The sequence below is a fragment of the Neodiprion pinetum genome, chromosome 6, assembly GCF_021155775.2.
Source record: "Neodiprion pinetum isolate iyNeoPine1 chromosome 6, iyNeoPine1.2, whole genome shotgun sequence".
NCBI classification, from domain to species: domain Eukaryota; kingdom Metazoa; phylum Arthropoda; class Insecta; order Hymenoptera; family Diprionidae; genus Neodiprion; species Neodiprion pinetum.
The window spans coordinates 8,825,466-8,842,266 of record NC_060237.1 but is presented as its reverse complement, the minus strand read 5'-3'; the positions used below and the strand labels follow the sequence as shown (position 1 = coordinate 8,842,266).

Here is a 16,801-nt window from a genome sequence, read left to right as displayed (position 1 = left end):
TATAGTTGTTCCGCAATCTTCCTTCAGCTTCTTGCACGCTTCAATGTAAGCGTTGCAACCATTGCAGAGTTCCTCCCGGTCACCTTTGCGTTGTGTAATCGTAACGACGGCTTGGCTTTGGACAGATTTAGTAATATCACGCCCATCGATAAATCCCATAATGGATCAGCTGGTACGAATATTCTTTGGTGGAGATTATTCCTTGACGGTTTTCGAAAGAAATAACAAAAATTTCGAAGGACAAATCATCCGAGGTTAGGTCGAAGTTGATCATCGGTTCAAGGCCCGTTTATTGTATCTACGCGGAAGATGCGTTCTTCGAGGTTGCTGCAAGTCTAGGAATGTTTGAAAATTTTATTAGAGATTTTGAATGTAACCTGATGTTTTTTTGTGATAATCATTGCTCGACTTTTAGCCAAACTGTGGTCTTTGGTTGCGTTTAGACCAACCACATTTAGATTTGGTTTCGCATCGGAATCTGAAGAGTTAAGCGTTGTTAAAATTTCGAAGTTTCTTGACGTTCTCATTTGTTTATTCTTGTAATTTGTTACGCAATTGTCAATCTGAGCACAGATTGTTACTTGTACGATTCTTGAGTAAGTTCGTCGTGGTAAAATCGCTTGAGTAGCATGCTTCTAGAATTTTGTCGATATGAATATCTACTCCTGCAGGGAACTCCTTGCAAAAATTTTACTACATGTATAATCAATATTTCGCCTAATCGATTGTTTTTACTACAAAGGCAGGTATATAGTCATAATCAAAGGAATAATCGATGTCAAGGATAAATTTGATAGTTTTACAACTTAATTATACGATTCGTTTAATACATAACTATAAGACACGAACTCAGTTTTAGATTTTCACATTCATACGACTGTACAATGATGTATGTATAATGTATTGCAAACACGTAGGAGGTGAACGCTAACTCAAGACTTCGCTGATTGGGAAAACAATTCGCACCTTTTTAGAGTTCAGGAAGTGATCATGAAACAACTGGCTACCTACCACCATGTCGGTTATTAGCTTGCACTAATTTAGGTCCGACCTCGAAGTGGGAGAGCTTTATCAGGAAGTCTGGACATGGTACGATATTCTCTTGGACGGTTCTTATTCAGAAATATTCGAAACTCGGTTCGGCAGTTTCGTTTTTTGCTGAAGTAGGAAGTTTAGTTCAGTGTAGCAACAATTGTCTCTATAGATAGTTTATGCCTTGTGTCATATCGGAACAGCGCAGTGATACCGTCGAGAATGTCGATCCGTTTTCTTCCATATTTTTCATTTTTACTTGGCTCGATCATTTTCTACGAGTAACTTCACTTCCGACGGATTTTAGAGGAACTTGGTTCTTAATCAAGGATGTGAAATTAATCGACTACACTTTACGTCAGACCGAATGTTGTCAAAAAACTTTCAGTCCGTGAAAGTCTCATGAAATTATTTCCAGAGGATTTGATATTACAGAATCACGCGTGTTAATTTTCTTTTGCTAAAAGTGAAATCGTTTGTTTAAACAGTGACAACTATTCTGTTCTAATTACGTGTTTTCTAGGCTAGAAAGTTACAATGTAGTCGATGCAATGTAAACCCGATAAAACAAGATCGTTTCCTGATCGATTTCATGTTTCTTCTTCCCATCTGCACGGTAGTCCGGATACGAAGACACACCTACACGTGAAAACCCTTATTTCTACGTTATGTCATGTTTAATTGATGGGACTGTGAAAAGTTGACCCCACGTTTCAGGACTTTGTCGAAACTCTGGATACTAGACCGACGTTTAGCCTCGAGGCGACATATACTAAACGAAAAACATGCACGTATACCGTAATTTTACTTATTATCGACCTGGGGGAATGAGAAAAAAACAGAACTTATAATTTCACCTCGTCCATCTGGACAACGATTAGCGCACATTTAAGCGTACATGCCTTAGGCAGCGAAATCAATTTTATGACGGTGTACCCTAATTGGCAGGACTTTGTACGATTAAGTAGAAAAATAGTGATGGACTCATATTGTGCAACCTGATTGCCGACTACAAGAAACTGGAAATATTCGACTCGAATGATTTCGTATTATTACGAAAGGTAAACGGAATACAAAAATGGAATAGAATATGTTAGTTGACGTGGGAAATTAATTAATTTATATAACGTGAGCATGTTTTACGCATTTTTCCATGGGTGTTTTCCGTACAAAAAGTACCCGTTTCTATCACAGCAAAGTGAGTCTGCGAATGCGCATGCGCGGAGTACTGAAAAGACCATTTTTAAGTCCCAAGAGTTCGAAGTGATATTTTCTACACTGCGCGCATGCGCTGTGCGAACAAATCTGACATGACGCGACTTTAACCTTGATTTCGTGCTTTTTGGAAAAACGCGTGACATACTCTTGTTACGTAAAGAATCGTCTGTATCAAGGAGGCAACGGTCTTTTCGCCTCGCGTATTTGCAACATGTGTCTTCGGCTCACCTACCATTTATATTGCAAACTCACGCTCGGCCCGAAAAGACTCCTTGAAAAGGTTTGCCTCCTTGTTACACAATATACCATTATGGTACCGTAAATTCTGAGCTACAAGATGAAACAAGATGGATTTTTCCGGCTTGAATCACTCGGGCGTTTTTCCTAGAATTTAGTTTGCACATCCGATGCAACGCGTCCAGTTTCAAGAAAAGAGTGACGATTGGGGAAAAGCGAAATGGGTACACGAACCTGCCGTTACTGGACAGACCAGTTGTGAACCCAACCAAACCTTTTTTCGAACCACATTGCGGCTTACCGTTTTCAATTTATATTCGCCGTGTACTGTTGATTCGTCTCATAGATGCGGTTCAATTTAGTTTAATTGACAATTCTACTGGTGTAAAAGCATCGTCGGCATCATCGTCGTCACGCAGGGAGTTCATATTGAGATCCAGGAAACGTACTGCCGTAAGAAGTTCTCCGAACGGGTCCGAAATTGATTGCGCAATGTCGATCACACTGCAGACTTCACGACTCCTCGGGGGGGCGTGCTAATCATTTTGTTGACGTTGGTACGAACCTGTTAAAACCAGCGAGCTTCTATGAAGTTAAACTGCCCACTCTGCTCGTCAGCATCGCGAGCACGAGTCTACGGCATGTGGCAGACGGTCACCACGTGCTGGTCGAGCACGTCTTTGTCAACGTCGTCGGTCACACTCCTAGTGCTGAATCACTACGTCTATATCTACCAATGAGAACGACGTTCCTTCATTTTACGAATAGCGAGAACGTTCGATTTGCTGACATTGCATAAAAAATTTTCTTACATCGGTGTTGATAGCCTGAATTGCAGGCTTATTGGCAAAGCGATTAATAAATCCACGTTTGACCGTGTCAATTTTGTTTGCTCTTCCGATTCTTCCAATTCCAACGGCACCGCGAATTTGTGACGTCATCACGGTGATGTATATGCCTACAATATGCAAGTCTATAACAGAAACGGCCCAACCGCGAATAGATTCGCTATTTTTGAAATTTAGATCAATTGATTGAAAACAAGTTTTATATTGGTATATAACGGATGATCTACACACATCGGAGGAGGGGGGATTGGATCGACGGAAATGGGACACTCGGCCATGATTTATAGAGGTTATAATACCAATTTTACGCTGCATAGACTATTTTTATTCAACTTATAGTGACGCGTTTTTATTTATTTTTACAAACAGACGAATAATATCTTTTGAAATAAACTTTGTTTAAAATTCGAGATATTTCGGAAGACGTTTCCAATAATTATAACTACGGTCAAAGTAGACCTTGCAGTTGTCGTAAGGAATCAGATGAAACGGTGCTAGCGGAGATTTTAGATATTCTTAGAGCTCTGACTGTTCGGAAGAGTTGCTTATTGTTATCTATCAATAGACCGTGAAATTCTACGATTGGTCAACTTTCATAATCAGTATCGCGAGAATTTATTAACCCTAGTCACTGACGTGACAGATCCGACTTTCACGTACAATTTTAAGATTAGCGTGCTTGAATCAGGATTGTTGGTGCAAGTAAAATGAAGAATGTTTGAAAAAACTCTGGGATCTCCGAGACCCCGTGCATGTATTGCGTATTGTTTTACTTTTTTTGCTTCTAGAATTTCTCCCACATCCTCCGTCGGTTTTTGCTAAAACTAAGGTCAGAGTCGATTGCTGAATTGTTAAAATTTGTCTCAGAATTTTGTTCAGGTCGTAACTTTGCGTAATTTTGTGTACAGTAATAACGTTCCAGACTTGGTTGGGACCTCGTTAACCCCGTATAAGCAATTTGGAAGTTGCCGTAGGCGTAAGTGACTAGGGTTAACGAATTTCATAAGTGATTTACATTTACGAGTCCTGAAATGTTTTTGTAAAACAAATACCGTGATAAGTGGGACGTCAGCAGAATTAATCAGTTACGAGCTTTTTTCATCAAATGTGGACATTTCCTAAACAGCTATGCAAATATCTGAAATTCGAGGATTTCGCTCCGTGCTTTTCGCATCACTCAACGTTGCTCATCTCCACCTTCCATCTCGACCGTCGTCGTGCATGGTCCCGTTCTGCTCACACCAACTGTGTATTTACATTTCAATAACACGTGGCATTATACATATTGCGTTGTGCGGAAGCCTGGCCTCAAATTCCAGTTTTATACTTATCTAGAAGTAGCTCAATCACGTATGTGTACGTCTAATAAAAGTAGCATCCCGTACGCTGGCGTGTTAATAATGAAACAAGGGTCAGTTTTTGTGAATCGGATTAGCTGAGTCAAAAACTTCAATCCTCTTCTAATATCCAATGTCTGCAGGTATTTTATACTCGTCGAGGGAATCTTTTTCGGCAAAGCATTGTCGTAAAATGGCCAATTCCACCCAAGATATTATCCATTTCGATTTTATACCGACTTGAAAAAACGTATTACAGAAAGTTTGGCCGGGTAAGTTTTTTTCTATGCTCAACTGTATCCGCTTGATGAAATTTTATCGTTTTTCCTCGGTTTCACACCGCCATTGCCGCAAGAAATTCACGTAATTATAACGCCGCGCAAAGTCCATTTTTTTAATCTTAAATTCTGGTTGAGGTCAACGACGAAACCAAGGAATTTGAAAACCTCAATGATCGAATGACTACGGTGACATTACGTGGCGGTACCGGGAAAGCAGGAACTTAAAATACGTAAAAAAGGATGTGACAAAGTCGGAGAGACGATATCTTTCCGCGATATATGACGATCGGTTCGATACCGCATGCGGAATATCCGTATTGGAACTTCTTCATACCGTGAAGGAATGAATATCCATTCGATGCCGTACTGTAGAAAAATTTTCGGCGAATCTCTTCGAGAGAATGCAAATATCAGAGTATAGGTTCTAGTGTGAGATACCCAGGAAAGCGATCTTCCGCGATTTAAGCTACGCGAATGAAGACCTGTGAGTCTTGTAATCTCAGGGCTCGATATTGCCCTGTGAAAATAATCCCTCTTCGATAACCTCCGGGCGAAGACCTCACGAAGAGCGACGAGTAATGCGAAAAGTAAACCGCACTTGCCTCGTAAAGGCAAACCACGAGCTATTGATAACGTTCGGGTACACATTTTATCTTCGTTCTTTAACTTCAGAACCGATTCATTGTTGTCTTGATGCTCTGTGCTTAGGTTCATTTCGATTTCTAATTCTAGCTTCGATTCTAGCTTATCGATGCCGAGATTAGGTTGACGATTGAGAAACGCTGCAAGTATAATTGCATGTCATTTTAACGATCGTTTTTCACTACGAATAACAAATTTTTCAATACACGCTAAATAGATGTCGATGAGAAGATACGGAACATCGGTGAGACATTAACTTCTCACGGTGGGTTACGATATTTGTCGATCGATGGGTTTTAGAATCACTTAAAAACGTCTTAAATTTTTGGTATAACAGAGTAAATGCTTTTTAAATGCGTGTTGAAAGATCAAGACAGACGATATCGCTGATCGATCGATCGCTTAAGTGACGTGACTAGATCTACAGCGGCGAGGATTTTCACAAGTGACGTTTGGATTTTGTACAAAATTGTCAATACAATATACATATAATTTCAATCGATTCAAATCTGGCGACGGTTTTTTAAGTATAGAATACGTATGTCAAAGTAAAATAATTACATGTGCGTTTTTGCAAGATACGAATTGTTTTCGCGTTCTTCTGCATCCATTTTTGTTATCGTCTTGTCCAACGTCTTAGCCCTCACGGACCGAAAAAATGAGAAGGCCTTGAGAAAGTCGGATCGAGCATTTTGTGGTTGACGTGACGGTAAACCTAAGATGAAAAATGTTTGTAGATTGAAACCAGGTCAAGCCAGGACCGTTGATCACACGGCTCGCGTCGGCGATTAGCTGGATGTTTGACTCGAAGCTTCGAGAGCTTACGTAAGCTATATTTCTCTGATAAACAACCGGAAGAAGACAAGAAGTGTGCCTTGTGTTGGTACAGCGTATACCTAGAACGCATTGCAGTTTTTGCACGAATGACTCATTTTGTTCTTTTCATATCCGACTACGTGACTTCCTGCCTTTTTTCCGACGACGCGTGGCGGACAAGTCACTTTCAACAAGAAAACGTCTTCTCTAATTTTTATCAAATTTCGCATACAGGAAAGTTCGTCGAGTTTATAAATTCAAAGAAGCTAATCAGCCTTTTACTGTAAACGACAGCACACGTATGTATCTTTTTATGAACTCATTTCAATGGATAATTTTCTTAAACAATCGTCTTTTAAACGCAGAACAATACCACAAGGTGTCATTAATTTCACTTTGTGTAATTAAATCCTTCATTTATAACCAAGTTTAACGCAGTCTGGGACAACGCACAAAATTGATTCTGTCAGTAGAGATAATTTCAACTGTCTGCATTGTAGCTTTTGCTGTGAACACGTGTTCAGCTGTTCACAGATCAATTATTCAAAATAACACGTTTTCAAAGTTGATTTTGCGCTTCGTACTTGCATGTCAATTCTGACCAAGTGCGACAAATGAGAATTCGAAAGAGATTTGACAAATTTAACTCAATTTCAGTGTCAAATGATCGGTACGAACTGCTGAACGTCGAGTTCCTGGTGTTTCAATGAAATAATCACATGCTGAAGAGTAGACGAATACGAAACGTGAGTTACTATACTCTCGTTGTTACTGCTACTGGTAAATGAGAATGGTACCAGACGTGTCTGAACGAATGCTCGTCGCTCCCGTGACGAAAGGAATTAGGAACCGTAAATAACCCTCGGTGACTAAGATTATCGAAATTAGACATGAGTTTCTTCAACACCTGTTTGTAATTCAGTAATTTGTGGTCTTTTCAGTGCCAGACAAGTGTTAAAAAAATTTCCTCGCCTGAGTATCAATTTTCTTTCGAGCTGAAATTTTATTTCAACCGGAAGTATGCATGGTAATTGACGATACAATTTTACATGTGCACGCTTCTCGACGCGCTCACAGTTAGAAGATTTATGAATTTTTCTACTCCAACAAGAGACACTGAGCAGGAGATAGAAATCGGAGGCTGACTTGAGAGCAATAATCGCAAGCCGTTAACTCTTCACCATTAACACCGCATGCTGGATTTAACCACGGAAGAGTTCTCGGTTCACAGTGAAGTGCTGATTGAAGTCAGGCGAAACGAAGTCCCGATGATCCGCGATCGATATCCGCTTTACCTTGACGTTGCTGTTTGAGTACTTTATTAATTAAGATCTTCGTTAGCTCGATCGCTTGATGAGGGGGGGGGGGGGGAACTATTCACCTGCGGTAAGAATATTAAAATCGGGTTTCACGCCTCCGTTTACATTGCGTAACGCTGCAGAAAGAACACGAGGAAGCGGTATGACTCTTGACGTCATCGTTGCCATTGGTTGTACAGATGTTAATAGAAATGACTCTGTAATACTCCGTCAAATTGATTAGCTTCTCGCGATTACTACAACTGTACGTATTTTCGTATCCAATTCGTTTCATTCAAGTCAAGTTAGTTAATCTCGAATGAAATTTTTGCTTTCGTTATTATTATTAGCCCGCATATCGAATGACACATTGTTATATAGCGCGATGTACAGGTTACACAAATTATGCGGTCAATGTGTGTCGGCAGAATGTACATGGATTTTGTCATACAACACTCGTGCGGTGTATAAAGCTGACTCACTTCGACAATTGGATTGCAGGCGGCCGACATTCTAGAGATCGTATATATGCGATGATACGGGTGTAGGATGTTTCTGCAAAGAATCGAAACGGTGATGTCGCATCCTCCTGTTTCAATCACTGACAACAGTTTTGATAAAACGGTTTAACCCTGTAACTTTTTATTTAAGAACAGGTACCAAATTGTAAACCATATAACCAAAGGCCATTAACCGATCGCAAAAATTAGAAGCTGTTTCTGACTTATTGTTAGGATTAAATTTGTCCGTCCCACGCATTCAAAAATTGTTGGTTTTGTATTATTAAGTATACAAAAATAATCTCTACAGTCCGTATATGCAAAGGTGTTATATCGATATTTAGGTTAGTTGATATTTGTATACATTCGTATTACGCTCTCAAGTGTTTAGAGCAACGGATACGAATGTATAATCCTCTTATACAGCCCCTCAGTTCGTCAGTCTTGTCGAGTACCTCGAACGAGGAACATCAAATAAAAGTTTAATATATCAGAATAGAGAACAGAATTTATTAACCCATTTCCTACAAAAATCTCCCACGCTATCTTCATGGAACATAGTGCGGATAATATTTTTCGAAGTATGTGACGTGTGTCTACATGTTTTTTCTCTACGGCCTAGATATCAATTATTTTCAAATGACACGATTCAGAAATGAAGTCATTTCACTTAGAGAAATTCTTAGTTCCGGCTACCGCTCAGTCCTTAACTATTTTCATTTTTTTCCACAACTGAAAAATATTGTTTCAAGTACAAAATGAAAATTAGTTTCTTATCTGTTACCAAAAAGTCTAGTATCCGTTACTATTCTTTCTCATTATCATCACTGTTGCTATATTTTCTTGCAACTGTTGCGAAAATTTAACGCTTGTGCAAGAATAAATCGACGTTAAAGCCTTGTTTAACTAAAAAAGTATAGTAAAACTCAGAAACTGATTTTGCGCTGCAATTACCGAAAAAAGGATCGACAATAGCGCAAAACGGTTAGGCGTACCTCGTTTTTCGTAATTCCAAAAATATTAAAACAGTTTTTCAATGATACCTGTTTTAGTGAATTTTTCTAGTTACCGTAGCAAATGAAATTTTTCTCAGTGTGATCCACATGCTGATTAACGGTTCTTGAGCAAATACCGGCGTACTTTAACGATGTTGCAATTACCCGCGTGACAGGTACACGTACACCGGTAAACGAGTGTGTGGAAAATGTCAAACGTTGGCAGATACGCGAAGCGGTTCGCCAAAAAAGCCCGAATGTCGGCGCTGCTTCACGGCCTAGAGTCAAGAATCCGTATACGTAATATATATATGTGGTCAATTCAGTCTGTGGACTCATTCACTCAAACCAAATCGACGTTGCCATTGAAACGAGTCGCTGTATCGTATCGAGTCTCCATTGTTACTGCCAATAACTGATCCGACCAAAAGTCGCGGGAGATTAGAATGATCGACCAGTGATAGACGCTGCTCTTACGATTATATGATATTTTAGGGTAGACGACAGTATTATAGGTGTCATGGTATAGGTTGGGATGCTCTTTCTTCGCGACACTATTTTTACCGTGTACCCTCTGACGTTAACCCCTGACATTAAACCTCTGTATAAGTAATATCAGGGACGTCCTTCCTTTGAACCCTCTCGAAAGTTTCAGAACTTGAATTCTCTTGAGAATCGGGCTATAAAAGTCACTAAAACGACCGTCAGCCAATAATTGTATAAATATTTATAGTCGTTTACTGACGAATAATGCGAATACTCACACGGTGCGATGGCTAAAAGTAATAATCGCTGACAGGTTACTAACCATGCCTGAAGAATAAAAAAAACATAAGAATAATAATAATAACAAGTACTACCGGTAGTCGCCGCATTAGCGTAAAATTCATTCGCTAACGTCTTATTTTGCCGGTAGTTGATATGTTTGGAAATTATTGCTGATTGGGAGCCGATGGTGGAAAGGATGTGAATGTATTTAGAAACTGTCAGTACTCGCTGGTACCAAGTTCAGGAACTGTTGCCGTAATTCGCGTATCATTTGCGCAACAGTCTCTGGTAAGCGTTATTTACTATACGTGATACGACTGCTTGATAACTGTATCAGAAATGAAAGTAAATTTAGTACGGCGTTCAAACCTTTCCCGTATATTGTTGACGATATTCTTCACATTGTCTGGAAATTATTACAACGCGGGCAGTGGAGATTGGAGTATTCGAGTGAGAATTATTAGAAGAAACTTCTACTAATTCGAAGGGTATTGCTCTGTAAATAAAATTCGGTGATAAAATAGTATCGCCATTATGAGTCACGCTTAATTTCAATAGACCAATTAAATTATTATACGGATCTCGCTTTGCGACTAATGATCGGTGGTATTTAGACAACTGGCCGTGCAAGATGAGGCAAATTATGTATTTTACGTATGTAATGTGACGGTGTTTGGGTGTAAAGAAATGAATCGAGCTTTTAATTTGAGTTGTTTTTCTCGCTCACTTTCGGATCTTCGCTATCTTTCTACCGCGGCGTGTAAAGATAATCGGTTATTTTTAGATACATATTTTCGTGTTTCGTTTTACAAAATTAGCTCATGACCATTTCATCATCATCAGTCATCGTCGTGTACATTTAGCATTGCTTGTACCATTTGCTTGACACCCTTTTATCTTTGTAATTTGTTCCACAAGATGTGATTAAATTGCGTTCCACTGGCTGTTTACCACGTGCGAATGAATTTAATTTTGAAGATTCTACGAGTGGAAAACAAGCGAAACGTAATCACAGAATAAACAACGTGACCGAAAAATTTTATCGCAGACAAAAGATAAAAAAAAAAAAAAACAGTATGCGTGTCCTCGAAATCGTCTAATATCATAAGTTCAGAACAAATCGAGTCACATACAAAACAAGAAATGGCTTAATATCACTGATCATATTTTTAGAATGTAATTAACTTTTTTTTTTCCTCTACGTTCTCAAGATAGTATTAATAACAGAGGTGAGGACATATATGTTGAATTTTTGTACATTGTTCCCGTCGTAAAACATGCTACGTCTGATCTAGCCGTACCAGAAGTGAATGCGGTTTCTGCTATCGACATATCATACCCTGGTCACAATGCTACTCGCAATTATTATGCATCGACTGGACGGAAAGTATCAGTTCCGCATCTCAATTCGATCGCTGCATGCTATTGATACGACTGTATAATAGATGTAGACACAAAGAGAAAAAAATAGACTTTTGTATCGGCAGACTCGAAAAACACCTAGAGAATTTTTCGAATGATATTAACATAGGTCAAACTGGATCCAATTCGCGATTTTTATTTATTTTTTTTTGTTCAATTGTTGCTTTGAATCCGTAGATCGAATCACAATTCAGACATTCGTTCGATCATTTTACGAAAGAATTTTTAACGCCAACTCGGGAATAACTCAGTTTTTAACTATAATCTCAAAGAGTTTTCCCAGACCGTGTTACTTTAAAAAATTTTCAAAACCTTATAAATCCAGCATTAAAAATTTTTCCATCTTTTTTTCAGGTAAAAACAAAAATTCAGAAGGTGGTTAGGTTTTCTTGTGGCCAAGCGGGATAAATATCAGCCTTACTGCGGTGAGTAAAACTCTAATACAGGTAAAATTTTCTGGTCCGCACTCTTTTAATTATCACCTATACATATGAGACCCAACAGTTTTCATGCGATTCTTTATTTTTCAATTTTTCCATTTACTACGGTGATCGTAAAATTGTAATATATTTTCAAAATGACTTCGTCGCTTGACGTGGTCACTCTACGCGATGACTATTCATCAGGTTCAATTTCCCCTTGCGTTCGTTTTCGGTAAATACATTTGAACTATCATTAGGTCAACTCGCTTATACAATCGAGCGATACATCGCCGCCTTATATTTTACTGTTTCTCAAGTATTTTCCTTGCCTTTAATTTATCTCACAATAAGATAGGGCACAACGTCACCTGTTGCTTATCGATGGACTTCCTTCTATTGTACATGTATGTTGTCTGCTAGTTCACATTGCACTTGACAAGACCGCTCCGATCATAATCTTGCAGACAATGGGATTAATCAAAGCATTATATCCCTATATCTGAGTACCTTTACGCTAATTGTAAATTAACATTACGCCGACAGCCTCCAAAGTTTTATGATCAATGACATCCGGTACCGTTTTATCCGGCTTGGTATGTTCGGCGAGTCACGTGCCTTTTATAGAGCGCTCGGAAAATTACGAACACCTACTATCTTTGCCTTGCGATAACGAAATCTTGGCACTTGATAATATTCCCAAGGCGTTCCGTGTCGGGTCATGCCTATTTTAAGATACCTTGTGCCACGCTTATCGAATGTCCCGAAGTAGCTGTAATCTCGCCTTATCAATGCGCATTTACAAGTTTTCACTTTGCTGGAAAATTACGTCTGCAAAAAGTGTTACTCTGAAATTTTACGCGAACCTCGCCCATCGCATAAGCTCAATTCAAGGCTACGCCCTTATATATATACCGATTGCATCGGAACAAAAATAGATAGTGATTGCAAAATTATGAACCCTTGAATGAATTGGTCTAACTATTGATTGTTGTGTACGTTCAGACCAGGAATCGAATACTCTTTAGAAACAAGTCGTAAGCTTCTTCCAACAGTCTCAAAAGTGTCATTTATGTCTTGATGTTGTTTCCGCGGATACGCCGGAGGGGTTTGAACGGTCTCTCTGGTATATGACTATTAGATTTCCGTTCGTAACATTTGATACCCATCACGAGGACGTTTTCACACGTCTGACTGTACGACTAATTGAATGTTTTAATAAGACCAAAACATCCCGAGGATACTTTCGTTAATGACAGTTTAAAGATTGTTCCGGACTTTTTCGAAACGCCGTGTAGAGCCATTTGGAAGAGTGATTTTAGAGACTCTGTTGAACGAACCAGAGTTCCTGAAATGGGTGTAAAAAATTGCTTAACCTCGTAAGCTTCATGTCTGCAGTGCCCTCGGTAACGAAAAGTAACACGGACACGTATTCCAAGTGTAAAATACAAACCATGTTTCGTCGCGTTCTAGGTAAATTCAACGTTAGATTTACCAGATTCAAACAAGTATTGTAACGTAAGGTAAGTAATGTGGTTTACCACTGTGAATCAGAAAAGGTACTACGCCTTATTGATTTTTTCCCCATTATTGACTCTCAGAAACAGATGAACGGGCCAAACCCAATAACATTATACGTGACTTTTCGTGTGGGAAATATCGTCAATTTATGGATGGACAGTCACGTGTTTATGTCAAGGAACCAGAGAATACCAAAGCTTTGTGACTCTTCGAAAATAGTATATTCTTCGAATCCGTGCACTACGATTATACGATGAATAACCTACAGATTTAAAATGGAAGTCAAAGTACAAGTCACTTCCAACCGCGATTCTGCTGTACAGTTTCGTGTATCGCTGTTGTCTGGAAGAAGGAATTTCGGACGATGCTTGCAGGCAAGAACCTAAGTACAGCAGACCAGTGGAGCTGAAACGAAACCTGAAATCAATCTGGGAAGAAGCGGGGCGTGACAAAGTTGGATCACGGATTTCCTGCTTGTGCCTCGAAAAAAAAAAAAAAAAAAAAAACATCGGCATTTCCTGTACGGTGCGATGGTTGAGTATAACCGGTGCAAGGTAGATATAACGTACCGTGCCTACGTCGAAGGTCTTGCGTGATGATCTGCAATCGGCTCCGTAATTTACGACCGTTTTGCTTCCGAGTTTCAGCTTCAACTTGTATCACACTCTCCGGCGTAGAATAGCGTAGAGCTGAGAAAAATGCGCTGAAAAGAGACGAAGTATGAGAGAGAAAAAGTTGAAAATGGAACATATAAAAAGAGTCGCGTGTCGAGTTTCACTTAATATTTCAAACAGTCGTGTTTCCTTTTTCTCTCTCTCTCTCTCTCTCTCCAATTATACTTTCGTAGCCATTGTTCTTTACAGGAGATCACAATACTCTTGCCTTAGGATCAAACTGAGATACGAAAAAAGTGTAACGCTATACCTACGTCCGTCTTGACACGAGTTCGTGGTTATCTTATAACCACCGTATTCCTGCATCTCGGATTAAAACTTGGTTAGGTACTACAATTTCTATGTTACTCAACTCGATAGTTGCGGATCTATCCGTTGATCCCAGTGCCGACTAATTGGAAGAATCGCTTCTCGGCTATTCTTTCCGTGTGGTTGCATGATTCATGATCTAAATGAAATTCAACGTTATATTTAATGCTTGTTGAGCGCTGTTTCACGATTACACCCACATAAGGTGTACGAAATTCATGTCCATATTTGTACTGATTGTCCGGTTTGTATTTTCGTAAATTTGCCACAATGAAGGCGATTTAGGGATTCCGATAAAATTGACGCACCTTTATCCCTGCATCTCGATTTGATACTCGTGAATATACTCGTAAATCGATCCTTGATCGAATAATTGTGCTGCCAATTCTCGCTTATTTAGTAAATTGATCAGATATTCTTGAAAATGATTTATTTATCCGCATTCCCGGATGTCGTAAGGTTGTTGTCATTGTGCAAAAAATTTGAGGCTCTTTTACTGTCGAAAATTTTATAGTCATTTGATCGTTGCTTCTCAATTAGTTTGGTATTCAGACTGGATTCGGTACCGAGACTTTTTTATATGGTTGAATTGAGTCCGTCGAACGAGTTTCATTGAACTCTATCGGAGATCAATATTTTAAACAAATATTTGCAAGGCAGTTTATTTAAACTCGTGCACGTGTTTTAGAGCATTATTTGACCAGACAAACTCTGCCATGCTGCATCGAATAAGTTTCAAAACGAAAACAGTCAGTTTTGCAACCGGGAGAAATTTGTTTGCAGCGGAGACGCTTCCCGATGAGTCGTTTCCAAAAAATTTACATCTCGCATCTCGAATAGTGATTGTTCAACTCCGAAGTAGCCATTGTCTTTCATTTCCCAATTCGTCGGTTAATTTTGGAACTGAATCGTAAATCTCAACAGAAACTCTGGCCTGGTTTGTCGGTAACTTGTGTTTATGAGTCGGTGGTTTTGCTTCGATGTCTTGCATAGATTCGCACAGCTTCTTTCGTGCGTTGTTTTTAATGAAATTACTGAGAATCACACATCGCTCTTCTTCCGATATCGAGGAACAAACACTCTGCATTGAGTGTATTCGCAATACCGATTAATAACTTCATTCATTCGCTGGTAGTAAATCCTTGCTTTGATTTCCCCATTTCCACGGAAGCGGGTCTATTATAGAGATGGACGATGGCCGGAGGTTTGAACAGCGGTCTAGCAACAGCCGTCAACGGTGAAAATAGTTTATTTCATAGAAGCAGATCCTATCTTTCATTCGCAAGGGCCTTAGCGTAAACTAACAAAGCTCGAATGATACCGTAAACACTACACAGACGCAAACAAGATTACGCGAACGAGTCGAAGGCAGGTTGTATCTTTTTTAGAGTGCACTACGACGAACGTCCATAGCTTACACAATTTAACCTATTTCTCACAAGCCGATCAGAGAAAGAACTAATATAACACTTTCATTAATCTCTGCGCAGCTCTGTTATACCTACATCATCAAACTCGCTGAACTTCATTTCAATTTCAATTTCAATTTCAATTTCAATTTCAATTCAACGTACGGTGTGCTCATAACTATTTTTATACCTGACGCGACAAATCTTATGCCCTAATTTAAATCACAAATAAAGCTTGCTCACTGTTTCTGCGCAGTGTGTGAAAAATTGTTATTTTTCAAAGGAAACCAAATCTTCGCTGCTTGATTTGACCTGCAAAAAGAAATGTCGTAATATCAATGGCCAAGAAAATCCCTGTCTTACCAACTTATTGTTAGTCATTTTAAGATTCGGTTTAAAAAATCGGTATCGATATTTCAGTTTCGAAAGAAGGAAACAATCGGCTTTCAGCTACGGTATAAATTTATTCACCAGTTGCATCGACACGGCGAAACATTGAGCGGGCACTGAGTTGAACTAACGACGTCGTCCCGATACCGATTTGCCATTTGCCCCGAATCAGGGACCCTCCCCGTACAAGGCGAGTGTCGCCATTAATCCATACGGTAGCAGGCGGGAAAACACACACATACGGCATCGCAAGTCGCCAGCAGCTACAGTAAGCGGAGCTTATCCTCGAGTGAAAAACAAAATTTAACGATCCACCGAGAGTCAAATATGATTAGAAGGTATCCCGCAGCTAAACGTTCGTAAACAATGTCGACCAAACAACAGTTGACGTAACAAATCGTGTATCTACATGCACGCAATATCCAAGCATTAGCTCCGGACGACACGTGAATACCACGCTTCTGATGACACCCCAGTCGCGTTCATTGCGTGGCATACACACAACTTACACTTGCATAATTGCTCCGCAGTGGGTTCATCGTCATTAACATATCGCCTCGGAAAACAGTATATATCAGTGTATATCGCTACAGCTCTGCTGCTGTTATTATTTAGCCGACTCTATGTGTGCTTACTGTAAATATACACGATTTTATATCACTTTTTGCTCCGTTGACTTCGTGAC

At 39.4% G+C, this 16,801-nt stretch overlaps 1 long non-coding RNA gene across 3 annotated transcripts in view; it reads left to right on the top strand.

Annotated features, from left to right (window-relative positions):
- Positions 1 to 16,801, top strand: part of LOC124221312 (uncharacterized) — a 149,430-nt gene that overhangs the window by 56,206 nt on the left and 76,423 nt on the right. For all 3 annotated transcript variants that reach the window (XR_006883786.2, XR_011177438.1, XR_011177437.1), the window contains exon 3: positions 11,749 to 11,819. This is a non-coding gene — a long non-coding RNA (uncharacterized lncRNA). The remainder of the gene's footprint in view (positions 1 to 11,748; positions 11,820 to 16,801) is intronic.